The 27,996-nt window shown below is 41.6% G+C and overlaps 1 protein-coding gene across 20 annotated transcripts in view; it reads left to right on the top strand.

The window, feature by feature from the left end:
* Dst (dystonin) overlaps positions 1 to 27,996 on the top strand; it is a 455,117-nt gene that overhangs the window by 56,825 nt on the left and 370,296 nt on the right. The gene's annotated exons all lie outside the window — the stretch shown is intronic.

Genomic DNA, 27,996 nt, shown 5'->3' with positions numbered 1-27,996 from the left:
CTGGGATAAGGAGGCTTGGGTCGTGGAACTTGAGAATGAGCATCGATGAGATCAGTGATGTAGCAGTGAGCTGGCAAGGGTCAGGATGGGAGAGAGAGGGGATGGGAGGGGAGGGCTCCCAGCTGAGCCCCTCTGGAAGGCTCTTAGGCAGTGAGGACTGTACTTCCCTGTGACCCAGTCTCTGTTGGCTGTGGTATTGCCTTTTCTGGGAAACCTGGGGCTCAGCGGGGAGTTGATCTCCACCACCTGCTCCTATGCTAGGCACATTGTTCTCTGTGCTGTTAAGTTTTTTCTTGGTGGGGTTCTAGCACATGGACTTGTTAGCCGAGGTAGTGATAGTTAAGGACTTGGGACTTAGAAAATTCCATTGCAAAACATCTAAAAAGTGTTTCATTACTGCAATGATTTTGCATTCCTTTTATCTGAAAAAAAGCTACTTGTGTGATTCCTCACTGTGTTGCATGGAGTCTGTTACTGTCATTGTTTGTTGAGGTCCCCTCCAACCTGCCCAGCGCACTGGGGATTGGACTCAGGTCTGAGCCTGCACTGGGCGAGCACTAGCCATCAAGAATTAACTTGGTAATAAGTTTTTGTAAATTATTAAAACAGAGCTGCCCTTCTGTAGGGGGTCAGCGTTGTAATGGGCACATGTGGAGACTGTTGGAAGGCCAGGAGATGGTAAAGTCAGGGACCAGGCAGTAGCAATGGCATGGCCCTGAATCACCTTACAGAAAAGATTGTATTCCTCATTCACCACTTGTGACATGAGTGTAATGAACTGGGTTTGGTGATGCATTCTGACAGGCGCATTGTTTGGTGGGGGTGATTTCCTGTTGTACAGGTGTGGAACCCACTCGCACAGGCCGCATGGCACAGCAGCTGTGCCCAGGCTCGTGTGGCATATGTGTGGTATTACTCCTTGCTCCCTGGGCCACAAAGAGTAAAACAACATGAGATGGAATCAGGCATGAGAAAAAATGGTGCAATCAAGACACCTGGTAAATGTGAGTATGAGGCTCTGGCCAGGGTGTAATGCAGCCGATTGCTTTCTTTGTTACAAAAGTAAGATGAAGGAATGTGCTCCAAAACAACAGTAAAAAGTACAGCATCGGCGAAGTAAACAGTTAAGATGTGTTGTGTTCACGTGCCAGCTCCTCGAGGTGAATGTGATCATTATGTGTTGCGAACATGTGCTAATAAAAACAAGAGAAGCAAAAGATCCTTTTCAAAATCTCATCTAAAAACCATAGACCCATACGCCAATAACTGAGTCATTTATCATCCGTATTGAGTCTTAATCATGAAGAGCTGATCATTTGTGTGACCTGTGGTGGGGCAGGTTCGCTATGCCAGTGCCATGACAGATGCGCCGGTCTGCACTGCACCACTGGCACAGTGGGCACAGCTGGCACGGCACCTGTGCTGCCCTGAGGTTAGGGGGCAACCTCTGCTCAGTTCTGTCTCATTGAACTGCCCCTTCGGACTTACTCAACAAATGCATACTTTTTTATACAGGAAATAAAGGGTACACAGATATAGAACAGTTACTGAAGGCTTAGCATGTGACAGGCACTGTTTTGTAGAACTAATTTCATCCTGTGAGGCGAATGCTATTTTTGCCATTTTATGATTTGTGAAACTGAGGCCCAGTAAGGGTGAATAACTTGCCTGAGTGACCTTTTATCTGGGACTTAATTTAGAATTTGGATCTAATGCCTGCCTCCTGAGGGCGAGTAGCTACCTCTACTCATCACTTCCCCATAGCCTTGGTTTCCAGGCGCTCAAGAGGAGTGGGTGGTGGTGGTGTGGGGGAGTGGGGGTGGGTGGAGTGTGTTGAGTGGGAGAGTGTGTGGTCTGTGCTGAGAGCACAGCTGTGGTCACGAACACTTAGGGGGGAAGTGTTGCAAAAGGCCAACAGTGCTTACAGCTGAGTGGACACTTGACCTGGGCCTTCAATGATTAGAAGCAGTTTATTAGCCTTTACAGTGGTATAATCCCAGCTGTTCGAAAGGCTGAGGCAGGAGGATTGCAAGTTCAAGGCCAGTCTGGGCAATGTAGCAAGCCCTTGTCTGCCTCTAGATAAAACAGAAAAGGCTGGGGTAGTCCAGAGTTACAAGAATCTGATCCCTAGCACTGTGGGAGGCCCTGGGTTCCCTGCCCAGCACTACCAAAAAGAAAGTTTTATTGAGAGGAAGGTGAAGACGATATCTCACATGACACACCAGAGACACAGAGGCCTGGAGGGCTGGGCATCTGCAGTGCCTGTGTGGGTGCTGCGTGTGAGGCAGGACAGAGAGGCCGTGGGCTGTGTGTGGCCTTGTCTATTAGCTTTGGTGTGGAACCGGTCTTCTTTGCTGGCCTCGGGAGTGGGTATGTCTTTTTCCTTGCTTAGAGTCTCTCTAGTAGTGATAACTCCCCTGGGGAGCAGGATACAATCGGTGGCCACCCTAATCTTCCCGAGCCCTCAACTCACCTGCCCGGCTAATAAGACACCTCCTCTTGCCTTGGAGCCTTGGAACCTGCTGCCACTCAGTCCACTCAGTCCTGTCTGTCCTCCCTGCTTGCCAGGGAGCTCCAGCTTGGCTTTCATGGGAGCCTTATGCACATGTGAATTGCTTCTTGGAGTCCCCTCTGTCCCTGCTGTCCTCTGCCTGGACTTGACCTAGCAGGTGCCTCCAGGAAGAGCAGCGCTGCAAGGAAGATCCATGCTGTGCGGATTGCACTCTGTAGCTGCAGACGAAGCTGGCGTACTCAGTGGGTTTAACTGAATGGTTTTAGGAGGGTCACTTTTTGCTTTCTTTTGAGGCAAGGTCTCACCAGCCTAAGCTAACTCCCAGTGATTCTCCTGCCTCAGGCTCCCAAGTGCAGGGATTCCAGGCACCACAGTGTCGGTGTCAGCTTCAGGAGAGTGCTTCTCACAGAGCTGTGGTGTGGCTGGGGTGCTTCATCAGCCCATCAGGGAACCAGCCTGCCTGCCACTGCTGGCCTGAAGGATGGCAGAAGGCTGAAGAGCACAGCTAAGGGAGAGCCTGCCTCAGGGCCGTGGTGGAGTGCGGGAGCTGCTGCAGGAGCTCAGGGGGTCCGGAAGAACACCGGATACATGCCTTGACCTCCTGAACCCTCCCTGTCCTATGCTGGCAATGCAGAGGTATTGTTCTCTGTGCTGTTGCCTTTCTACCTTTCTCATTTAATTTTCCCCGTGGTTCTCTGGGGTAGCTACTCACTTTTCAGAGTAAGAAATTCCTCACAGGAAGACCATCACATGTAGTGATGTGGAACATTCTAGACCATTTTAGCCTGGTTCTGGAATCATAAGTTCTGCCCAGGAAGATCTGCAAAACTAGATTTGTTGTAATTTTGTTTTTTTAAAAGGAACGTGGGTCCTTTATGATCTCTAATTTTTCCCTGGGAAATATAGATGCCTTAAGCAGAGCCTTTAAATCCAGGGCTGCTGACTGACTTTCCTTTCCAGAAACTGGTCTTTAATCAGGAAGGGCCACTTAGGTGGAGAAAGGCCAGAGAGAGTAGCATGAAAGGATTTCCTGGCTGCCCCGGCTACTCCACTCCCATGACTGTGCCATTCTCCTGTTGGTTTCTGTTTCTAAGTCTTGAGGCATTTTCTGCTTTTTTCATTGCAGTTTAGCTTGATGTAAGATTGCAAGGTATTTGGTAACTTTGCGTAGTTTTGTTTTAAAAAATTAATATAGCAAGATTTTAGGACATCTCCATAGCTGGGAGTTTATTCCCTCTCATAGGAAAAACTATACATGTGCCCTTAATCTTATTGAAAACCCAGCAGGATGCTTCCCTGCCCTTTCTCCTTGGGTTATTAAGTGGTCTTCCCTTTCCCTTTCCTTTTCAGATGTGCAGGGCCAGCCGATTATTTGCATAACCTCAGGACACTTCCGCTGAGACAGTCATTTCTGACTTAGGCTAGTTCATCAGCACATACAAAGTTCTTAAAGGAAACATTTGTTTCCTTTTCATTTGCATTTCTGGAGTATGGATTAATAATGTTAATTTTCTTTTGCAAACTACCTGAAGTTACATTTTCCTTGTTGATTTTACTGAGTTCCTACACATTGCACCTGGCTTTTAGGTTTTGAATTAAGGGAACCTTACACAGTAGGAGATTTCACTTGTTACAGATTTGCTGTCAGCAGGCATAGGAATATCTGCTTCACCAGCCTATGCAAAGTTAAGAGGGTGACATTACTTGACAGTGCTAGTGTGGGTAGTGTTTGGTCTCCTGGGATCAAGATGAATTTGAAGGGCTTCATGTGTTCCCCTCGGAGCAAAGGATCCTGTTTTTCTGACTTACTGTCTTCTGGGTGAGCATTGTCCCTGAGCAAAGCCTCTTGTCTTCTTTTTGATTTTGTTGTGCTCCGGTCACCTGGCATTTTGAAAACCTGAAATTCTTGTAGCTCCAGGCAAAAGAAACTTAAAACACACGTAGCCACTTAATGGTTTGAAACTGCCGTAGATATCTTTCAGTCCTATCAAAGGACTGAAAAAGAAGCTCCTTTAAAGGCAGTCTGTGCATCACTGTATCTCCAACAGAATAATCCTTAAGCTGTTCTGGGCAGGTGGGTGTGTGCATTCCTTTATTTCAAGCCATGTCCATGGCTTTCTTGGAAATTCTGTGTGGCATTTAACAGACATCTTTTTCATTTTGTATTTATTTGTTTTTTGGTGCCGGGAATCAAACTCAGGACCTTGTGCTTGCCAGGTACGTGCTGTGCCACTGAGCCATATACTTTGGCCCTTAACAGACATCTTGAACTCACTCAAATTTCATGAGTTCCAGGTTGACACTGTCTACTGTTGCTGTGTTGTCTGTGAAGAGGATTACGGTTAGCTCACTTACTTGTGTGTTTTTCAGAGAATTTTAAAGTTTGAAGAAAAGCAAGGGCTGGTCTGACTCCTTGGTTTTCTGAGTAGCCCCCTTTCTGTTCCGGTACTTTGAGCAATAAAGTTTCCCATTGTTAGGCAGTTGTAATTAGCACAAGTTACTTGTAACTAATAATCAATAAGCAGCAGTTTCTTTTCTGGGGCCCAGGACTGTAGGTCTGTGGATCCTGTTTCCAAATGTTTAATTCTTAAATTTACCAAATACCATTTTCTTTGTATCATCTGCTCTAAATTATCCCGAGTGAGTGGTAAGGGCTCCCTGATTGCTTAAGATACCTTAATATTCTCCTCCAGCTGTGGAGTGATGTAAGGTTCAAGAAAATCAATATGAATGTTGAAAATAGTCAATTAGAACTCAGTTTGTGTCTTGGGAGGGCAGAGGTCAGTTTTGGAAATGACAGCAATGTTTCAGGAAAATTATTTCTTTGCAGTAGCACTTTATTTATTTATTTATTTTTGTCTTTTTCATTTTTATCGGTACCAGGGATCGAACTCACGACCGTCTGCTTGCAAGGCAGGTGCTTATGCCGCTGAGCTAAATCCCCAGCCCCAGTAGCACTTTATTGTTAAATAGTGTGTCACATTTTCAAAGCATGTTCATACCCATTGCCTTATTTAATCTCACCAGTCACCCTGTACATTGGGTAGAGTCACAGGGTAAGTGACTGCCCAAGGTTGTAGGTCTAGATAGAGCCCTGTGTGCTGTTTAGGAAGGAGACTTCTACCTCAGGTACACCTAGGCAAGTGGATGAGAAATGTCAAGGCCAAGAATGTAGATTGCTGTCTCACTGGAGGAAAATCATGCATCTGCTCAATGTGGCTCATTCCCAGAAGTTGCTCTGCACCTTGAGAATCTGCTCACAGCCTGCATGGCTTGTACTGGCCTACTAGGGTACGAGTAGAGTTTGTTTGCTGTTTTAAGACTAGGTCTCGCTATGTTGCCCAGGCTGACCTTGAACTCAGCGATTATCCTGCCTCAGCCCCCCACCAGGTGCCCCCAACCCCCCGCCGCCATGCGTGTGCCACCACACCTGGATCCCGTAGAGTTTCAGCAAGTCCTCTTTGGTCAGCTGTTACTTAGTGAGGCTCATACTGCCCAGTCAATTTGAGAATGATCATGGGGGATCAAAACACAACAATATCTGTGATATTTTTAAAAACCAGGGCTAGACTTGAACTTGCGATTCTCTTGCCCTAGCCTCCCAGATCACTGCTGGGATCACAGAGATGTGTTGTCATGTCCAGATTGTGAAATATTCTTGCTGAAAAAAAATTGAACCTCAATTGAACCTAGATTAAACTGCTAGTTCTCATTCCAGACGTAAAGCTCAGAGGAATAGAGGGATATGTTAAGGAGTGCAGTGAACATTTATTTAGCAAAGTCCAGCTGTGGAGAGACTCTAGGATGAATACCTCTGAGTTCTACAACACATAATCACAAGAAGAAGAAAGTGGGAGAGGCAGCCTGTCGGTGGAGAGGCTTACCAGCCATATGTAATGTGAGTGTCTTGTTTGGATGAACAAACAAATGCCACAAGAGTGGTCTTGGATGGTCTGGGGGTTGAACCAGGGCTGTTGTCCACTAGGTGAGCACTCTATTACTGAGCTGCGCCCGGCCCCAGAAAAAGAAGTGGGGACATTTGAATGCTGGATATTTGGTGGCATTGATGCATTTAATTTGATAATGCTATTCTGATTTTGAAAAAATAGTCTTATCTTTTAGATGGCATACTGCAATATTTAATAGTGAAATAATAAAGTCCTGCGATAGGAGGGGAGAGAAAATACAGATGCCTGCTGGCAGGAGCTGGCAGCTGTGGAGCTGGCTGCTGTGCTTTTGTTGTACAGGCCTGAAGTTTTTATTATAATGAAGAATTTAAGGCATTAAAAAACAAAACCTTGAAGTTTTTTTTAGCATCTTGCTTCATCAAGTTCCTATTTTGGTTTTGCTTATCATAGAGTAAGCCTGAGTCACTGTTAATAACATTTCCAGATGCAGATCTATATTATAAGAAGCTTTAAAAAAAGATAGAAGGGGACAGTATAATTGTGCTTTAGCATTTAAACTTTTTTTTTTTAATCCTTTAATGAAGAATGACTTGCTTACTTGTTGGCTTTTTGCTCAGAACAATTTAAAGGCCTTCTTGGTGAATTGTATCCACAGTGCTTATTTTTAAAAATTTTAATACTATGAAACAGGCAGGAATTATATAGACAGGTTCTTCTGTTTAATATCTAGAAGTCGATTCTTCCCCATAACAATTTTGATTCTTGCTGGATTCATAGCTGTGAGGGAAGCATGTCATCACACTGCTTTGGTTACTAAAGTGCAAATGATACTTGCCTTAACAATTTTCTCATACCATTCTTGTATGACCTTATTGTAGCAAGTTATACTGATGTCTTCTCACAGGGCTCATGAAATTTTCATGATAACTAAAACATAAGCTATTGAGTTGCCGCATCGATTTGAGTTCATCTTCAACATTGACATCACTTTCCATTACGTGACACTATTGAGAGGGCAGTTTCCAGCGACAGATTATTTGCTTCGTTTTGCTGCTCACGTTTCTACTTTTCTGTTACCAAACTTGGAAGCGAGCCAGTTTTTACACCTTAGGAGCTCCATGTAACGCTTAGCTAAGGAATTTGACAGTATCTTTATTTAGGGTCATTTGGAGTTACCAGTTAATTTTTTTCTTTTTGTGTTTTGGCCCCATTAGAAATGGGCCTGGACAGTTGAGGATAGAGTATAATTTTTAGCTGCTTTGCCAGATGCATTTGTCTTCTCTCAAAAAAGCTGGGTATACCCATATTTAAGCAGGGCATGGACATATTTATAAATCAGTGAGGTCCTTGTAGGACATGTATTCTCATGCTGTGGACTTTCATAACTTGCAATCACAGAAAAATAATTAATTTTAAATAGCCATTGTCAGTGTTGAAAGTGAGGCCATTTTCTTAGCCTTTGACGTAACCAGTATAATAACCAGATGTGACACATCATTTTCAGTCTTTTCTCCTCCTTCTGCATTCTAAGAAGATGAGACATTATTGAGTGTAAGCCCTTACGGGGCAAAATTTATACATTTAATGTGTGCATATAGTTTATTTAAGTTTGTTGGTACATTTTAGCTATACATAGTGATCATGTTCATCATAGGCGATTTGTGCTTGTACATGATATATTTTCTTTTTTCCCAGTTCCTCCACCCTGCTTTCAACACCTCTTCCCCTCCTTTTTTACAGCAGCTTTGTTTCCATTTTTCCTCTTCATTTTTTCCTCACACATATCATTTAAAGGGGAGTTTTGTGCTTGCTCAGCTCCTTGCAGCTTAAACAGGACACATGTGGACAGTGGTCAGCACATCAGGCACCTTCCCTCCTTATGCCTCCTTTTGCTGGGTGCCTGCCCTGTCTTGGTGAAACAAAAGATTTGTCACACATTTAGTCATGCGTGGGCAAGGGTTAGTCAGGCTTGATTTCTTCCACTAATAAATTCCAGGGATTGTGATTCTTTCCTTACAGATAGACAGCGTGGATGATCAGACTGTTGACCTGTTTTTTTTTTTTTTTGTACCGAGCTCGAACTCACAACCTTGCACTTGCCAGGCAGCTGCTCATGCATGCCACTGAGCTAAATGCCCAGCCCTTGTTGACCTGTTTTTGAGTCTGAACTATTGCTGGTTCTTAGGGTAGAAGATTGAACATGGTTGGAAAGTTTTGGCATTTTGCAGCTCATAGCCTACTTTTAAAAATCTGCATGCACCCTTTTAAAATGTAAATAATAAACGATTGGGCCTGAAAGCAGCAGACAGAGTGGGAAGAGGAGTCCACTGAATACCAGCCACTGTCAGATTCTTTTGGCAGTTATTTACAGTTTGCTTTATATTTTTAGTTATTTTCATTTGCTCCTTTTTTCCCTCAGGTATAAAAATTTGCGTAATAGAGTATTTAATATTATAAAACACTGTGCAAATATTTCACTAATTGAGATATTAAAATACCTGGCTCTGGTATCCCTGGAAGTGTTGGGCTAGGGTCAGTGTGGGAAAAGTTGTCTTTGTTTGTTTTCCTGTGTGGTCTCCCTGAGTGCTGGTGGCTTACCCCCTTCCTCTCATCCCTCCTTCTGGCCAGGAGTGCCGTCCCTTTTTATATCTAGAGTGCTGGGCAGGCTCTCCAGTGTGTGTGCCTTTGCACAGGGATGGGCAGCTCAAGGCCAGGTGGGCCTTTGACTCCAGCCACATCTGTACCTGGAGATTCTTTCAGTGAGAGTCATGGGGTTTCGGAGTCCCAGGAGAGACATGGTTGTCCCTCTAGAGATCTTGATACTCAAGGCAGTGGCTTCTCTTGGTTTTTGGCTCTTTTTCTTTCTTGGTGTGGGTGATGAGCTCGTGTTTGGTTTCTCCAGACAGGGTGACAGTCACTTAACATGCCCTTAAGGGACAGCCCAGCACAGTGCTCTTCACAAATTTAGGGGGAAGATATTTTTAAAATTTCCATTGCATTGCAGATCTCCACATGGTGCTTTAACGCCTGCCTGGTCTTTAGCTCACAGGACAGGTGACTCTCTGCGTGAGTTTGGCAGCACTGAGACATCTATTCAGCAAGGCAAGTCCACTGACCAGTGTTTGTAAGACAGTGTCAGATTACTTGAAGTTTCTAAATGCTACCAATTTCTTTATTAATCTTGCAGCAATTGAGTAAAAACAGATTAGCACCAGCCAATAGGCACATCTAGTGGTCTAGTGGTTTCCTTTAAGCTTGGAGGGATAGTGGAATTTATTGTATTGTTCCTAGTCTTCAGGGCATCTGCTGAAACACTTAGTACTAATATTATAATTAGAATAGATATTTCCTAGTTCCACCTATATTCGTTGTTTGCTCTCTGCACAGATCCTATAAAAATAGATATATTCAAGAAAGAGGAGAGAAGTAAATGTGAATTATAGTGGGAGGTGACCATTGCAGGAAGTACTCTAGGTAAGAGGAAAATGTGCTGGGGTGGATGATGGCTGCAGTGTGGCCTGGCATAGCCAGGGAACCTTGTTTAATAAGGTCACGTTTGATTGGAGACCTGTATGAGTGACACAGCTGTGTATATGGGCAAGATCCTTTTTGATCAAATGCCTTTTTAATCATTATTTTCTTCTTAACTTATGGGCATATTTTACTTTGATAAAAATGAGTCAATATTAAAATAAATGAGAAAGTTTTAAAGAAGTTTGCCTAAGAAGGAACTGAGAAAGTTAGGTTGTAATTAGGATGGATATAAGAAAGGCCTTTCTTTAATGAGAGGCATTTGAGAGGTATTTTAGGGAGAAGACATGGGGATCTTTTTCTGGGTCTGAACAGACGAAGGTGAAGAAAGAGCAGACGTAAACTTTGGAAAAGGAAGAGGCATTAAACTGAGAGGGTGCTGAGGGTGCAGTCAGTAGGGTGCATGCACATTTGCAGAGGGTCGGGCTGCCTTGGCCAGTTGTGTTTTCCAAACAGCTTCAGAAGACAGATTAGGAAATAGGTGAGTTGTACAGCCAAGCAAGATAAAGACTGGGGAGTGACTGCCCTCGAGGAGGTGGCTGGGATGATGATGTCAGGAGACTGCTTGAAATGATGTGTCATGAGGGTGCATGAAGAACGGGAAACTCAGAGGCAGTAGTGGGTCTGATCAGAAACACAGAAGATTAAAGGTCAGGCTTAGCTTGAAGAGCAGTGAGAGAACTGTAGAGCCGTAAACTGGAGGTTACCTTGTTGTATTAGAGTGAGAGGATTCAGAGTTGGGTTGGTTCCAGGTGAGGTCATCTCCAGATGGGCCTGTGGAGCGGGCTGGCAGAAGAGAAATAGAGAGAAGGGTATTTGAGTTCAGCAGGTTGGAGGCTGAACTAGTGTGGGCATTTTCCCAGGTGATGTCCACACCCAGGGGAGGAACCATGAGCCAGAGGGACCTCACAGAAGAGGTGGCACAACCAGGGGCCAAGCAGAGACCATTGAGGGAGGAGAAGCGAGTGAACCTGGATGCAGGTGGAGACCTTAGCAAGGGCAGACTTCTGCTGGGGTGTGCTGAGAAGGCTGGAAGGGTGCAGAGTGAAGGGAGTGACCCCCAATACACAGACGGGGACAGATGCAGATTAGACAGGCAGTAAAGATGGTGCTTTTGGCAAGGAGGCAGAGCTTGTCGATATGAAGCGGGTCCAGAGGATGCCTGGCAGGAGCAGGCAGGCGGGGCAGTGGGGGCAGAGTGATTGGTGCAAAGAGGCCTGCCACATGTAGATTTGAGATGTGTGTCATCATGGCCAGCAAGCGTGGTGTGCGGAGTGCGGCCCTGTATTCACAACCCAGCAGGTCATTGTCATTATCTTCTTCCTAATTTATGAGCATGTTTCACTTTGATAAAATTATACTCAGTATGAAAATAATGGGAAAAATTACTGTGACATGGGTACATACAGTCTGTTTGTCTGTTGTCTTTAGAGAAGTTCGCCTAGGAAGGGACTGTCTTAGTTTTCTCCTTGCTGAGACAGAATACCTGACACCCAAAGTGAAAGAGGGGAAAGTTTCCTTTGCTCACAGTTCATAGAGGTTTCAGTCCATAATGTGCTGGCTTCAAGGCTGGGGGCACATGGCAGAGCTCGCATGTGCCTAGGAGTTGGAGGCCATCCTTGGTGACCTAGTAAGACTCTTTGATTTGGCACCTGATGGATATAATCTGATGGATGTGTATTACTGTCATTCCCCTTCTACTTAAAAGTATGGGATAAAGAGATGAAGCGGTTCAATTATTTTTGAGTTTTGCAACAGAAAATTTTGTGTTGTTTACTTAATGGGAAACTGAAGAATACCTGCCCTTTTTTTGGGTTTGTTTTGCTTTTTTTCCTTTGTAAAAATGGGGTCTTTCATGTTGCCCAGGTTGGCCGCAAATTCCTGGGTTCAAGTGATCCTCTTGTCTCAGCCTCTTGAATAATTGGGACTACAGGAGCCTGAAGTAATATTTTTGATAAGATTTGGGAGCTATAAAATGAACTTCAAGTGCAGTTATGATTGACAGGGGTTTTATGTGTTAGCATGGGGATTAAGAGAAAGTAAAACGGAGGATATATGACAATGATTGGTTCACACATCACTGCTTTTATTAATTCATTGTCTACTGTCTAAGTATCTACGTGATGAGCACCCTGTATCCTACAGTCAAAAAAAAAATGCCAGGATCTCGGTGGTAACCTACATATGGCCACAGCTGCCTTTCTGTGTGCCTGAGTCTTCCTACCAAAGAAACTGTCAGTCTGAATCATGGTGTATTATATATTTCCCTTTTTCAGATTTTTATTACATCTCCATGTAATCTTTGGAAGTTTGTTTTACCATTTTAGTCATTTTAATAAAAAGATGGGTATTCTTTATGCAGTTATTTGGATTTCACTTTTTCATCTGTTGCTGAGATGTAATCATACCACTAGATGCTGTATTTTTTCGATCTGGATTTGGTGTGAACAGAGTCACAGGTTGTTCTTTTACTCTCTTGCAAGCAGGCATTTGCTTCTCTGCCTCTGCTGTGTGATGCTGCTCTGTTTTCTTAAGGTGTGTGGGCAGGAGTATTTCTCGGGCAATGTCTAGTGAGATTACTGAATTACAGACTATCTATGAAAGTTCAGTGGTACGTAACACAGAAGTACTTTTCAGAATACTCGCACCACTCATACTTCCATAAACATTTTGTAAGCAGTCAGGAGGAGCTGTGATCTGTTCCATACACGATAGATTTTGTAAATTTTTGCTGGTTGAATACATATAATCTGATAATCTCATTCTAGGTTTGGCTTGTTTCATTCTGATCACTAATGATTTCAAATATCTTCTCATATATTTATTAACTACATGTGTTTTCTGCACAAGAGAAAATTTCCTTTTGTTTGTGCTTTTCTTCCTGATTTTTATGAGTTCTTTGAATCTTTTTGGTTTGCTGAGTTTTAATGTATATTATTGTATTTTATTACTAACTCTAACATTGCTAATACTGTTTAAACATGTAAAATACCTTTACATTTAATGTTGGGTAGTTCACATAACTGAAGTTTTAGTCAGGGTGTCTGTGCCTGTTGTTTCTGTAGTTTTCCTAGGTTTCATGTTATATTTTTTAATATTTTTATTATAAATATGTGTTTCATTGAACTTTGTCGATGGTGATTTTTGAGACTTAAAAGTACATTTCCCAAAGATGATCTTTTCTTACTTTTTCTAGGCCTCTATTGGGAACCTGATGATAAATTCTCAGCTTTATAGTTTTTTGTGCTGTGTAGCAATGAAGCTCAGGCCTTGAGTTGCACACAAGGACTGGTTTGTGCTATGATCTTTTCCCTGCTCTGTCCAGCCGCACACTGGGGACAGGCAAGACTTCTTGGTATCTCGGGGTATTACTGTTTTGCTTTTCCTAGCTCATGCTTCCCTACTGTACTTGGCATTTAATTATTAGAATTTCTTGGCTTTGTGTTCTGCCCCTGAGCAAGTGCTTGGTTGTCAGACAAAGCTTTAGGTTCATAGGAAGTCAGCACAGTCGCCCAGTATTTGTACATTTTGCTGAGAAGAGACAGAGAACTCTTGTGGAAGCCAGCCTGTGAGCTTGTGCCTGGCAGAAGGGTAATGAGGATGAAAAGCAGAGAGACATGGAATTGGGTTAAAATGTGGGGAGTGGGCTAGGGATATAGCTCAGCAGCATGGCACCTTTCTGGCCAAGCACAAGGTTGTGAGTTCAATTCTTGATACCAAAAAAAACCAAAACACAAAAAACAAAAAAAAACAAAGAAAAAAAGAAAAAAGAAAAAGTGGGGGCAAGAGACTCTTGTTTTCCTTGGACAAAGAGCCCTGAGTGACTGGCTCATCCTGCCTTTCTTCACTCAGACACGAGTACAAGCAATCACAGTAACAGAAGATTCATCTGCCCCCCACCATCCGTGGCACATGTCTGTGTGAACAACAGGATCTCAGCTGTGCTCCTTTTCCCTAGTGTGTCAGCACGTCTGCAAGCCTCTGTCTCCTTGGTGCTCATGGAGGAGCCAGTTAGGCCTTAATCTTCCTATCCACTCTCCCTCGCTCTCTCTAGGCACATTCTTTACTTTCTTGCTGTTTCACTGATGTGTTAAAAATACATCGTTATTGTTTTATCCAGCATTTTTAAGTACTGTGCAGTAAGAAGCTTGTAAGGATGTCAAGTCTGTGATATTTTCTGAAAATCCTCCCTTCATTTTTGTGTGGTTAAGGAGACTCCCCGAATGTACCGCTCAGAGCAGAGCCATGTGGAACTCGAATTGTAGCTTCCATCCCTAGAGGCACTGGAAGTGTAGAATCTGGACATCACTGACAAAGTATTCTAGTCATTGTCACCAAGATAGTGCCGTTAGTTCCCATTTCTCGGATAATTTCATTTCCATGTAGGGCTGTCCATCGTGGCTGGCCAGTTGTTCCTCATCTCCAGACATAAAGCAGGTGACTCAGCCTCTGTGTTTCCTGTGGAGGAGGGTGTGCTAAGGTACTGTGCTGCAGTGACTTACATGTTTTCCAGTCTCAGGTTTCAATGCATTCTTACCATTTCAGTTAAACCAAGTCAACTTTTAATTACCCACTGTTTTTTATGGAGTTGATCATGAAATCTCTAATAAAGAAAATATTCATGATATTTTATGATAAATTATGAAGTATCAATTGTTGTACCAAGTTGTTTGATTTCAGGTTTTATTTACCTTATGTATTGGTTTTCAGCACTGAACAAGTTTCTAGTTCCGAAAGAAAGGCAAAGTGTGGAACTTGGAGAGAATATTTTCTGTTTTCTTTGTTACATGCATTCCGCAATACATACTATCTCTGTGCCATGAAAATTTAAACTTAGCTCAAAATACATGAACAGGCTTTTTATAAGTTGGAAGGGGAAACATTAAAGATATTGAAACGTGGGTATCACAAGTGTTAGAGACAATGAATTCCTGGGCATTTTAGGAACCTTAGGCATGGACCTTCCTGTTGTCCCTTTGAGGAAGCAGGTGTAGGAAGGTGATCCAAGATGCCAGGCATCTCACGTGCAGTTACTTTCAGGGCTGCGATTGGAAACAGGTCTTCTGGTCCAGCCTGTGCTTTTCCAGCTCTTGTCTTCCTGTTTACCTCCTGTGTTTAGCAAAGCTCTTTTAGTTTTTTTTAATACCTATGCATATTTTTTTTTAAAAAATCCTATTTATACATTTTGTAAGATGAACTGACCCTTTGTGCTTAACATTAACTTGTAAACTCCTGACATGTCAAATATTTTGAAAAATAACATAATCATCTTTGGAATTTATGGGAGTATTAAGCAGGCAAACGCAGATTTCTCAAGCCTACGTCAGGAATATGGGTAATCATTATGATTCCGGACACACTTGTTTAGGCACGGTAGGCAAAGGAATCAGGAAGTCTGAGATGCACATGGTTTGGGATACTAGGGCAATGAAAACTAGCTTTATCTGAAATAAGGGCACTGCTCTTTATAAACAAATGATTGCCATTATTTCCTGTTTTTAATCCTATTGAAAACTCCTGGAACTTCTTCGGCTCTCTATAGCTCCAGAGATAACCATAAATGAGACTATAAAAGAAACGAAGTTCTAAGGACACATAAGCATTTTACATCAACAGCATTTTTATTGGTGGTAATTAATAGGGTATTTCTTAAGCATTCCTGTGAACCAGGTATTCGGCTAGGCTGTAGGCATTCCTAGCTCACTGAGTGCTGACAGCAACCTTGGGGTGTAGATTTTCATAGAGAACCAAACTCTAAAAGCCTAAGTGACTGGTGTGGAGTCACTTTGCTTAATGGTGAGGGTGGGCTGAGAGGTTCACAGCTGTGCCAAACTCTGCTGTTTCCCTGATGGCTGACTGTGAGCAGCCTCATTCTGACCCATGATTAGGAGAGTCTCACTGCGGGTTGTGGGACCACATTGTGGTTTTACAAGCTTCAGGGCAGAGACTGCAGGAGAAAGGATAAATAGGAAGAAACTAGTTTTTGTTGAAGTAAGTCAGTATTTATTGAATCCTTGCTGTGTTCTGTGGGTTTGTAACCATGCTACGGATTTGGAATGCAGTAGTAGACAAAATCAGGTCCCTGTGCTCCTGGAACTTAGTGATAGGAGGTTAGGTAGAACTTTCTTTAAACATGCTACTTCCATAGCTATGTAGGAGAGCACTTTTCCAGCATGTGTGAGGCCCTGGGTTCTATCCCTGGCACCACCAGAAACAACAGAAAAACAAACAAACAAAAAATCAAAAAGAAACAATATTTGAACAGATTTTAAAGATAGTTTCTGAGGCCTTCTGGTCATGATACAGGTTTTGGATTGCACCCCGAGGCAAGAGGGAAGTCAGGAGGGTTTCGGGCGGAGTGTGATTGTAGAGATGCAGTGCAGTTTCTGTGTGGAGATGGGCTGCTGGGAAGAGGAGAGAAGCAGGCAGACCGGTGGGAAGACGTTTTGCAATATGTGTTCCTGCAAGGCTGAATGTGAGTTGGAGTAAGAACAGTGTAGTTACTACACGCGTAATGCCTACGGCATGCTTTCTGCCAATCACGTCTAATCATTTCAGGAATCCACCATTCAGCTACCCCTGTGCAGCAGACCATGGAACTAGCAAACTCCTGCTTTAGTCATTTGCTTAAAGCTGTAAACTATGACTGTGGAAGTGCACTATCAAATTGGTTACTGGGGCACAGCTCTTTCAAATGACATGTGTCATTCAAGGTGCCCCCCTGCACAGGAGACTTAGTCTGCGTGCCTGTGCGTAGTCCTCTTACCTGCATAGTAACATAGACTGGTCCCTGTTTTTATTTTACTTATTTATTTATTTTATTTAAAGAGAGAAGAAAAAAAAAAGAAAGGACATAAAAAAACAATGCAGTAGGGGCTGGGGATTTAGCTCGGCGGCATAAGCGCCTGCCTGGCAAGCAGGCAGTCCTGAGTTCGATCCCTGGTACCCATAAAAAGAAAAAAGACAAACAACAACAACAACCAAAAAAAAAACAATGCAGTAAAAGGGTACAAATAATACAGTATTTCTAGAAAAAAAATATACAGTACGAAATCACCAGTTAACAGGCCACACAATATCTTCCCAGAATCAGCAGTCCATATCACTAAATTAAAGCATACAAAGTGAACATTCATACAGTGAAATTGGAGACAGTCCATTCAGTGATCCAGCAAAAGCTCAGCCATATGGTTTTCCATCCTACACTCTCGAACATACCTGCGGTTATATCCCTTAGTTCACCTTACTTTCCTCTTTTTTTTACAGTAACAATTAGACTTTTAGGGTTTTATTACTCTCACGGTTCTTACTACTTTTTTGAAGAGAATAAAACCAAATGTGAGTAAGCAAAACAGAGTCAGAACAGAAGGGTGGGCATAGCACGTGATGTAAAAATAGAATACCAGGTGATCGAAAGTGGTTACCATTGTGCCTCTTTCTATTTTTAAATTGAATTGTCTATATCATCAGGTATAATACAATTGATCAATACAGTACGGAACAAAACCAATAAAATCTACACCGAGGACCTTACAGGACTTCAAAAAAAAAGGATGATAGTTAATCCATATTTGGCATCATAGTATGTCTTACTGCCTTCAAAGTGATTGCCTATACCCTCAAACTTGACACTATCAAACAAAATAGAATATATAATAATCAGACAGAACAAGATGGGGAGAGCAATATTGGGGTTCAAGTCAGGTTAATAGGACAACAAAAATGTTACTATAATATGTCCCGTTATTCTTTAATTTAGTTTTAATTTAAAAAATGAGAGAAAATAGATTAATTTAAAAATAGGGGGAAGATTGAGATAAGAGAGGACATTGTAATAGAACAACGCAGGGCAGAACCGAGCAATTCAAGCATCATTGTGTTTCACCACCAGATAATCTAACATAATAGTAGTCACCATAGTGCCTCTTTCCTTAAATTATTTGAGTGTAACTTCGCGTGCTATAAGATCAAGCATATCTAGGCAGTGTGAAGCCTTTCAAGAGAATGCAAGAATTACAGGGAATTTAGAACCTGTTAATAGAAAACAAACAATGGTTTCTATATTATCTCTTTGCCTATAAAGAGTTTTGTTTATACTATAGCATATAGTGAAATATAGTAAGATACAACATGTTAAAACCAGTGGAAACAGATGTACTACAGCTTGATGGGACTTCAAAACAAGACGATATTAAATCAGCACTAGCTTTTATGTTGTGTTGCTTTCTTCAAAATAGCTATTCGTGCTATCATAGATACTAAAATCGAACAACCCAGGTTAAAACTGTTGCGGTTAATGAGTGAAAACATTATATGGCGTCAAACCAATATGATTGGGAATCATGATTACCACATACTTCTGTGTATTCTTATCATTTCTTACACTAGGGAAACTATTCGGTACTTATACATGTGAGTTTGATTTATTTCACTTATGAGTATGGTCTCAAGCTGCGTCCATTTATTTATAAATGTCTCAATGTGGTCATTCTTTATAGCTGAGTAGTACTCCATTGTATAAAAATACCACAACTTTTTTATCCATTCTTCAGTCAATGGACACTTAGGTTGTTTCAGAGATCTGGCTATTACAAATTGTGCTGCTATAAACATGGGTACACATATATCACTGTGGTCTGATGCTTTCAGTTCTTCTGGGAATATGCCTAGAAGTGGTATAGCTGGGTCATATGGGGCTTCCAGTCCTAGTTTTCTGAGAAATCTCCAAACTGACCTCCACAATGGTTGCACTAGTCTACACTCCCACCAACAGTGCAGGAGAGTTCCTTTTTCTCCACAGCCTCTCCAGCATTTGTTGTTGGTTTTCTTGATCCTGGCCATTCTTTCAGGAGTGAGATGAAATCTCAGTGTGGTTTTGATTTGCATTTCTCAAATGTCCAATGATGATGAATATTTTTTTCATATATTTATTTGCTATTTGTATTTCTTCATCTGAGAATTGTTTATTCATCTCAGATGCCCATTTTTGGATTGGGTCTTTGAATTTTGGGGGTCTGATTTTTTAAAATTCTTTATATGTTTTAGACAGAAGTCCTTTGTCTGTGGGGCAGTTCACTAAGATTTTTTCCCAGTTTGTGAGTTTTCTAGTTTTCTTCTCACCACACTGGAGACTTCTTTTGACGTGCAGAAACTTTTTAATAAGAGGTGATCCCAGTTATTGATTCTGGGAAGTATTTCCCGAGCAGTTTGAGTCCTGTTCATGAATTCTCTACCTACTCCTATATCTTCAAGGTTTTTACCCAATTTGTCTTCCAATAGATTTTGTGTTTCTGTTTTAATATTTAGATCTTTGATCCATTTAGATTTTATTTTAGTACATGGTGATAGGCATGTCTAGTTTTAGTTTTTGACATATGGAGAGCCAGTTTTTCCAGCACCATTTATTAAAGAGACTGTCATACTCCCAGTGAACCTGTTTGGCTCCTTTATCGAAGATAAGGTGGTTGAGTGTGTTTGTAGTTGTGGTTGTATCTTCTAATCTATTACACTGATCTTCAGCTCTGTTTTGGTTCCACTACCATGTTGATTTTACTACGGTTGCTTTGTAGTATAGTTTCAAGTCAGGGATTGTGATACCTCCTGCCTTGCCTTTGCTGCTTAGAACTGTCCTTGCTATTCTAGGTCTCTTCTGGTTCCAGATGAATTTTAGGAGTGATTTCTTGAGTTCTATGAGGTATGTTGATGGTATTTTTTATCAGGATTGCATTGAATCTGTATAAAAGTTTTGGGATAATGGCCATTTTCACAATATTTATTCTTCCTATCCATGAGCAAGGGATGTTTTTCCATTTTCTGAGATCATCTTCAGTTTCATTTTTCAGTGTAATATAATTTTCCCTGTACAGGTCTTTCACTTCTTTCGTCAGAGTAATTCCTAGATATTTCATTTTTTTGGTTGCTAGTGTGAAGGGTGTGGCTTCTCTTATTTCTCTTTCTGTGACTTTGTTGTTAGTGTATAGGAATGCTATTGATTTTTGAGTATTGATTTTATATCCAGCTACATTACTGAATTTATTATATCTAGCAGTCTTTCAATGGAGTTTTTCAAATCTTCTATAGAGAGTATCATGTCATCTGCAAATAATGATAGCTTAACTTCTTCTTTTCCTATCTTTACGCCTTTTATTTCTCTCTCTTGTCTAATTGCTCTGGCTAGTATTTCCAGTACTATATTAAATAGGAGCGGTGATAAAGGACATCCTTGTCTTGTGCCTGATTTTAAAGTAAAGGCTTTCAATTTTTGGCCATTTAGTATGATATTGGCTGTTGTTTTGTCATAGATGGCCTTTATTATATTGATGTAAAGACCATCTATTCCAATTTTCTGCAAGGTTCTTATCATGAATGAATGTTGGACCTTATCAAAAGCTTTTTCTGCATCTATAGAAATGATCATGTGGTTCTTAGTTTTGGCTCTATTGATATGGTATATTACATTTATTGATTTACATATATTTAACCGTCCCTGCATGCCTCGGATGAATCCCACTTGGTCATGGTGTATGATCTTCTTGATGATTTGCTGCATCCTATTTGCCAATATTTTATTGAGGATTTTTGCATCTGTGTTCATTAGGGAGATTGGCCTGTAGTTCTCTTTTTTAGTTGGGTCTTTCTCAGGTTTTGGTACTAGAGTAATATTTGCTTCCAGGAATGACTTAGGAAGGATTGTTTCCCTTTCAATTTCATTGAATAGTTTGAGTAGTGTTGGCATTAGGTCTTCTTTGTATTTCTTGTAGAATTCTGCAGTGAATCCGTCTGGGCCTGGGCTCTTCTTTGTAGGTAAGGATTTAATTACGTTTTCGATTTCATTAATAGAAATTGGGTTATTCAGTAGTTTTACATCTTCATGATCTAGCTTTGGTACTTTGTATGCTTCTAGGAATCTGTCCATTTCCTCTGTGTTATCAAACCTTTGAGAGTAGAGGTTTTTGAAATAGGTGTTGATGATTTTCTGTATTTCTATAGGGTCTGTAGTGATTTGTCCTCTTTCATTCCTTATTGCATGAATTTGAGCTTTTTCTTCCTTTTTTAAAATAAGGTTGACTAGGGGCTTATCAATTTTATTTATTCTTTCAAAGAACCAACTCTTTGATTCGTTGATTTTTTGGATTATTTTTTTAGTCTCTATTGCATTGATTTCTGCTCTGATTTTTATAATTTCTTCTCTTCTTTTGTCTTTGGGCTTGACTTGCTCTTCTTTTTCTAGATGTTTGAGGTGTAATATCAGGTTATTTATTTGTATTCATTCTGTTTTCCTGATGTGTGAACTCAGTGCTATAAATTTTTCTCTGAGGACAGCTTTCATTGCATCCCACAGATTCCAGTAAGTTGTATTTGTGTTTTCATTTTCTTGTAGGTAGTGTTTAATTTCTTCTTTGATTTCCTCTGTGACCCACTGATTACTCAAGAGTGTGTTATTCAGTTTCCATGTGTTTGTGGGAATTTTGTAGTATCTTTTATCATTAATTTCTAATTTCATAGCGCTATGGTCTGATAGCATGCAAGGGATGATTTCAACCCTTTTGCATTTATTTATATATGTTTTGTGAATTAATATATGGTCTATTTTAGAAAATAACCCATGTACTGCTGAGAAGAATGTGTATTCTTTTGTTGTTGGGTGGAATACTCTGTATATGTCTATTAAGTCCATTTGTTCACAGGTGCGATTCAGTTCTTTTATTTCTTTGCTGATTTTCTGACTGGTTGATCTGTACATTGATGTCAATGGTATGTTAAGATCTGTTAGAATTGTGTCACTGTTAACTTGGTTTTTCATTTCTGTTAGTACTTGTTTTATATAACTGGGTGCTCTGGAATTTGGTGCATATGTATTTAAGATAGTTATCTCTTCCTCTTGGAGTTTTCCCCTAACGAGTATGTAGTGACCTTCTTTATCCCTTCTGATTATTATTGGCTTGAAGCTCACATTGTCTGCAAACAGAATAGCTACCCCCACTTTTTTGGGGGTTCCTGTTGCATGAAGTATTGTTTTCCATCCTTTGACTTTCAGTCTGTGGGTATCCTTTTGGGTTAGATGGGTTTCTTGTAGACAGCATATGGTTGGATTTTGTTTCTTGGTCCATTCTGCCAGTCTGTTTCTTTTAATTGTTGCATTGAGACCATTTACATTAATGGTTATAACTGTTATACACTGGTTTATTGTTGACATGTTATCTCTCTGCTGTTGCATCTTTATCTTTCAGTTCTGTTTAATTGTCTGCTTTGTTTAGTGGTTTTTTCCTAGATGCATCTAGGCTGTCTTTCAGTATTCTTTTCAGGCTTGGCTTGGTGATCATGTAGTTTTTCAGCTGTTCTTTGTCATGGAAGTATCTTATTTCTCCATCAATTTTGAAGGACAGTTTTGCAGGGTACATCAGTCTAGGTTGGAAATCATTTTCCTTTAGGATCTGAAATACTTCACTCCATGCTCTTCTTGACTTTACCGTTTGTGCTGAGAAGTCTGCTGTGATTCTGATAGGTTTTCCTTTAAAGGTGATCTGTCTTTTCTCTCTTACAGTTTTTAATAGTCTATTCTTTTGTTCGATTTCTGGGATGGCCATTACTATGTGTCTGGGTGTAGTTTTATTTTGGTTATGGCTATTTGGAATTCTATATGCTTCACTGATCTTGATATCGGTTTCCAGTCTCATGTTTGGGAAATTTTCAGTATTACTTCTCTAAATATTCTCTTGGCATCCTTTATGTTGTCCCCTTCTTTTTCATTTATCCCTATTAACCTTATGTTGTTCCTTTTTGCATCATCTTGCAGGTGTTGAATTGTTATTTCCTGATTTCTTGTTATTTTTAAAAGAACTTTCCTTTCCTGTTCACTGGCTGCAATCTTGTCTTCAAGGTCTGAAATTCTATCTTCACATTCATTGAGGCGGTTTTTACAACTTTCGATGGAGTTTTTGATTTCCTGTATATCTCTTTGCATCTGCTGTATATATTGTTTGTTTCTCATATTGTTCATCCAGGGATTCTATCTTTTTGTTTATCTCCTCAAGTTTTTTAACTGCCTTCTTTAGATATGTTCAGCATCTCCTTCATTTCTTTTATCATTTCTTCTTTTACCTGAGATATTATTTCTTGTTTGATTTCCTTTAAAGGCTTCCCAGGGTTGCTTCTTTATTTCAGTTACTATTATTTCAGGTATTTCAGGAATGTGGCATATATTTTCTTCTATGCACATGGCTCCTAGGCTTTCTTGGGATGGGCTGGATGTTTGAGACTGCATTTTGGTCTTTCGTTTTGTCATTTTCCTATATTTTTGCGCTTCAAGTTTTGTTACAAGTGAGGTAGAGAGGTCAGCCAGGCTGGGACAGAAGTCCCTGCTCCCTCTTACTGACTGATTTTGACAGGAAGCGGGATCCTGGCCCCCAGGCAAAGGAAATACCGGCCTAGGGCGGGGTTCCCTGCCTTAGCCTCTGCTGGACTTATGCGCAGGTCCCTGGTTTTTTTTTTTTGTCTTTTTCTTTTTTATGGGTACCAGGGATTGAACTCACGACTGCCTGCTTGCAAGGCAGGCGCTTATGCCACTGAGCTAAATCCCCAGCCCCAGGTCCTTGTTTTTAGATGAGGAACTCAGGGGTCTCAAAAGTGGCCGCTTAGGACCCTCTGCAGAGACATGGCCTAAGTCAGCATTAAAGCCCAGTGCCCCTGCTTTTGAAGCTTTCCCCTTCTCATCACATCTTAATGCTCCCAGATTCCTTCCTACACTCCTACTCTGGTGAGAAAGATTTTACTGGGAGGAGGTACTTAATAATAAGAAGGCCTAGAAATGCAACACTGTGAGAAGTTTTGCTTTTCCTCACATTTTTGCCTTTTCCTCCGCTGGCTTTAACTACTTTCAGATGATCCACAGCTTCTTTTGAGGAGAAACTGCCCAGGTTACGAATTGCTTAGGATGCTGTACAAATTTTATTATCCCAGCCACTCACCAGCCTGTCCCAGGCCATGGGGCCCTGGGGAGCAAGGGACTGTCATGGAGCATTGTAGGCACCCCTCTCTGCATCAGTGTTTGGCAGCAGATCTTCCGACTCCCATCAAATCACATCTAAGATCCTGTTCTCCCCTGGAGAACTGGGAGACAGGTGAGAAGATAAGGCCATCAGTCTGGGGCTCAGTAGAGACGTAATGGAGAACTGTTGTTCTGGACAAGGGAGGCTGAGGGGTGGATTTTTGCAGTGTCCGTCTTTCCTTTGAACAGTTTTTGATCTGTGTTTCCCTTGAGATGGAGACTCATTTCTCTGCTTCTCTGTCTGCATGTTGTCAGAAATGGCTCTAGGAGAGACTGAAGTAGGCCATTTATCTTCGGTACTCCAGTATCAATGTCTCCTCTCTTTCTATCAGAACATTTCTTCAGACATAGTCTGATGATGGTAGTCACTGTAAAGTATAAATTAAATATGTTTTTAATCTGTGGGAAGCTTGGTTAGAATAAAAAGCTCCTAGCCTAAACAGCAAATCATTATTACTGTACTTTTAGGCAAGAATATACAAGTGATGTAAAAGGAGTTTGAGTATTTTTCCAAGTCCTCAAAAGGGTAAGTGTCATGACTCTGTAACTGTAATCACTGCTGTACTAAGTACTTTTAACCTCATTTTTATGTTACTTTTTCATCTTAAAATGAAATGCTATGGAAATTATGTGTTGGGTATTATGTGATTAGCAGGCATCATGTTAGAGGTTTCACATATGGTCTGTCCTTTCAGTACTGTCTAAAGTTCAGTGAAGTAGCTGTGATTGTTTACATTTAGAATAGGAGCAAACCAAAGCAGTTAAGTAATGTTCTTATGGTGGTATGGATAGTACTTAGGGAGTGGGAAAAGTGCCATGGCTTTCTAACTCAACCTAGTAAAAGCCCTGTAGACCCTTTTTCCCCCATAAAATTGTGAAATGGGAACTATAGCAGATGATCCTGCTTCCCTGAAATGTATGTGTGGGTGAGTCCTAAACCTTTGATGAAGAAATGTGGTAGCCAGTTGTCCTAGTCAGGTTTTCTAGGAACAGGACCAATGGGACATGCACGGATTAGCTCATCAGATTGTGATGCTGGTGGATCTGAAATCTACAGGGCAGGCTGGACATTATGGTCAGTTTCACAGTCCTGATTCCAACTTCTGCAAGGCATCAGGTTGGAAACTGAGGCAATGTTTTTTTCTTGTAATTCTGAAGAAAAGTCCCACTTCAGAAAAACTTACCTTTGTTCTTAGAGCCTTCTGCTGATTGACCGTGGCCCATTCACACGTGAAGGGCAGTCTGCTTTATTGAAGTCCACTGATTTAAATGTTAAGCACTGTTAAAGATACCCTGCGAAGCAACCACTACATTGATGTTTTACCAAAACCTGGGTAGCATGGCTTTGTTAAGTTGACACAAGTAGCCCTTCTGCCACTGAGAGGTTTTTCATTGAGTATGCTTTTGAAGGTAGGTGGGTTCTCCAGCTGCCAGTGGTACAGCTGGTTCCTGTGCTGTGGGCACACACGGGCTGATTCATCTGGGAGAATGAGCCACAGGACAGACTGTCAAGTGTTGTTGTTCCTGCTGAAGTCCATCCCTTGTTTTCTGGATACAGAGGCACATTTTCAAAAGGATTTTGCCCTGAATGGGAAGCTGCAGGGGTGGGAGGCTGGGAGGCGGAACCAAGGAGCTGTATCTTGAGGTCACCTTTCCAGCCCCTAGGCAATTTACCTGTGGCGCAAAATGAATTCCAATGGGCTACTTGTGCATCAGTAATGCCCCTTAGGCACCACCCCAAACCTAAGCTTTGTGTATGCCCCCACACCACATGTCGAGCAGAGAGAAAGCCAGATCCTGGAGGTCATGGAGTCTCTCTCCACATTCTTAAAATAAAGGCCACTTTTATTTTATATTTATCTTTTTAGCCGTGCTGAAAATTCTATCAGATGGTTCCAAGGTCCTTGCTTTATGTTGTTGTTGGAGGAAGCTGTTAGAGTGACTGGAAATGTCTGTGTTAAGAAAGGGAGGATTTAAAAACAACTCAATATTATAGACCCACGAGGGTAGCTGGGAAGGGCATAAGGCCAGGAGATTGAAATCTACACAGGTCCTCAGAGCACTCTGTGGCTCGGAGGCATGGGGTGCAAAGCTGGAACCAGGGATTTTCAATGAGAAAAGTGCTGTGCAGGGGCCCTGTGGGAAGGGGATGAGTTTGCTTCTTAAGTGCAGTAGGAATAGCTTACTGCTTATTAACAGTGGTGCGGCGTGATTGAAAAAATATGGTGAAGTTTAAGTTTTAAGAATTTGTTACAGTAAAAGACACATTGTCATTAATTTCCCTCAAAAGACTACATAGCCCATCATTCTTGCCACTTTCTGCAGCAGCTCTGGAAGTCTTCTTCCTGGTCTTTAATTATGCTGTCTTGGGTGCTTCTGTGTCTTAAATTGATTAAAAGTGTGTTCCTTTCTTTGGTCATTTTGAATCTGGAAAGGAGCCTGCTGTCACAGTATCAGAGCCAGGGAATAAGGTGGATAAGAACACACTATGAGGTCTTTCTTTTTCAGAAATTACCATACCAGAAGTGATGTGTTTCGCAGAATTTTGCCCATTTTTCAAACTATTTTTTAAGCACCTGGTTTCTTTCTTTTTTTTTTTTTTATTAAGCACCTGGTTTCTTAAATGCTCTGAAAAGCCCTTACAGTACTCAGAGTTCACTGTGATGTTTCTGGGTACAAACTTAGCCTGGACAATTCCATCAAGGTCAGAAAACGCAATCAGCATTGCCTTCATGTTAGTCTTGATTGAGGCACTTTTTTTCCCTTGAGGAGAACTGGGTGAATCCCATTGACCTGTTTCCTCTTCGGTGATGACATCTTTTAAAAAACTGGAATCTGGGGGCTGGGAATTTACCTCAGCGGCATAAGTACCTGCCTTGCAAGCAGGCGGTCGTGAGTTCGATCCCCGGTACCGATAAAAATGAAAAAGACAAAAAAACAAACAAACAAAAAAAAAAAACTGGAATCTGCCTGGCAAGTACAAGGTTGTGCGTTTGATTCCCAGTTTAACCCCCACCCCCCCCAAAAAAAGCTGGGGTCTGAAGCGGCATGATCACGCAACTCCAGTGAAATGCGTTATTTGTAACTCATAATTTATGGCACTCTTTAAAACACACTTTCTCTTAACTACACCTCACTACTGACGGCACTGAACAAGCTGAAACTAAGCTTCTCATATTGAAGACCCCTGCCTTTGCATTGGATGGTACTCAGTAGTAGCATTCACCATATATATTTTTATCATACCCCTAAAAGTCAGAAAAATCTGGATATTACTATTTTCGTGTTTTCAAATAGAATAATATTATGACCCATAAATGTTACAAGGCTGAAAATAAAATTGTCTTGCATATTATATCTCTGATGGGATTCCTGGCTGAGGGGGGAAATGGAAAAGATGGCTTATATACTCTTATTCTTTGTTTACACGAGAAAAAAAGACAAATGAAGGACCGAGTGGCATTTTATTACCAGCATGTCATGATGCAGCAGGCCCTTGGGAAGTGCCTTCCTGCTGGAGCGTCTGGAAGCTTCCTGGCTGGCTGCAGTGCTGGGGGCCAGGGAGTGACCAGAGGGCAATGCACGTGTTAGGAGATTAGCCTCCAGCCAGCCATACGTAGATCAGTTGGAGTCACCATGTACCGGGTGGCTTTTCAGAAAGCACCTGACCTCGGGGTCCTCCAGGTGTGGCGTGCCTGGGACCGCTCCTTTTCTCCTGCGCTGGTTCCTGTGGCTGAAGTCTTGCCCGCCTTCCAGTTCCCTTTACAGTGAGCAGTCACACCTGCCTTCCTGGCAGCAGCAGCTGCTCACCTTCCCCTTTTCTGGTCTCTTAACTGTTTCTCAGAGGGACCCATTCTTTCCGTCTCTGATTGCAGGGATTCATTGCAGATCCTCATCGCTTGTTGCTGGGTGGCTGAGATGACTGCTTGGTCTTGTCTGAGTCTGAGGCCTCCAGCACACAGTGCCAGTCACTGTTGGTTTGTGAAGCAGACTGCTTG

This window comes from Cavia porcellus, unplaced genomic scaffold, assembly GCF_034190915.1.
Source record: "Cavia porcellus strain 051 isolate PalLab524CR breed Dunkin Hartley unplaced genomic scaffold, mCavPor4.1 scaffold_10, whole genome shotgun sequence".
NCBI classification, from domain to species: domain Eukaryota; kingdom Metazoa; phylum Chordata; class Mammalia; order Rodentia; family Caviidae; genus Cavia; species Cavia porcellus.
This window is presented reverse-complemented; position numbering and strand designations above follow the sequence as displayed.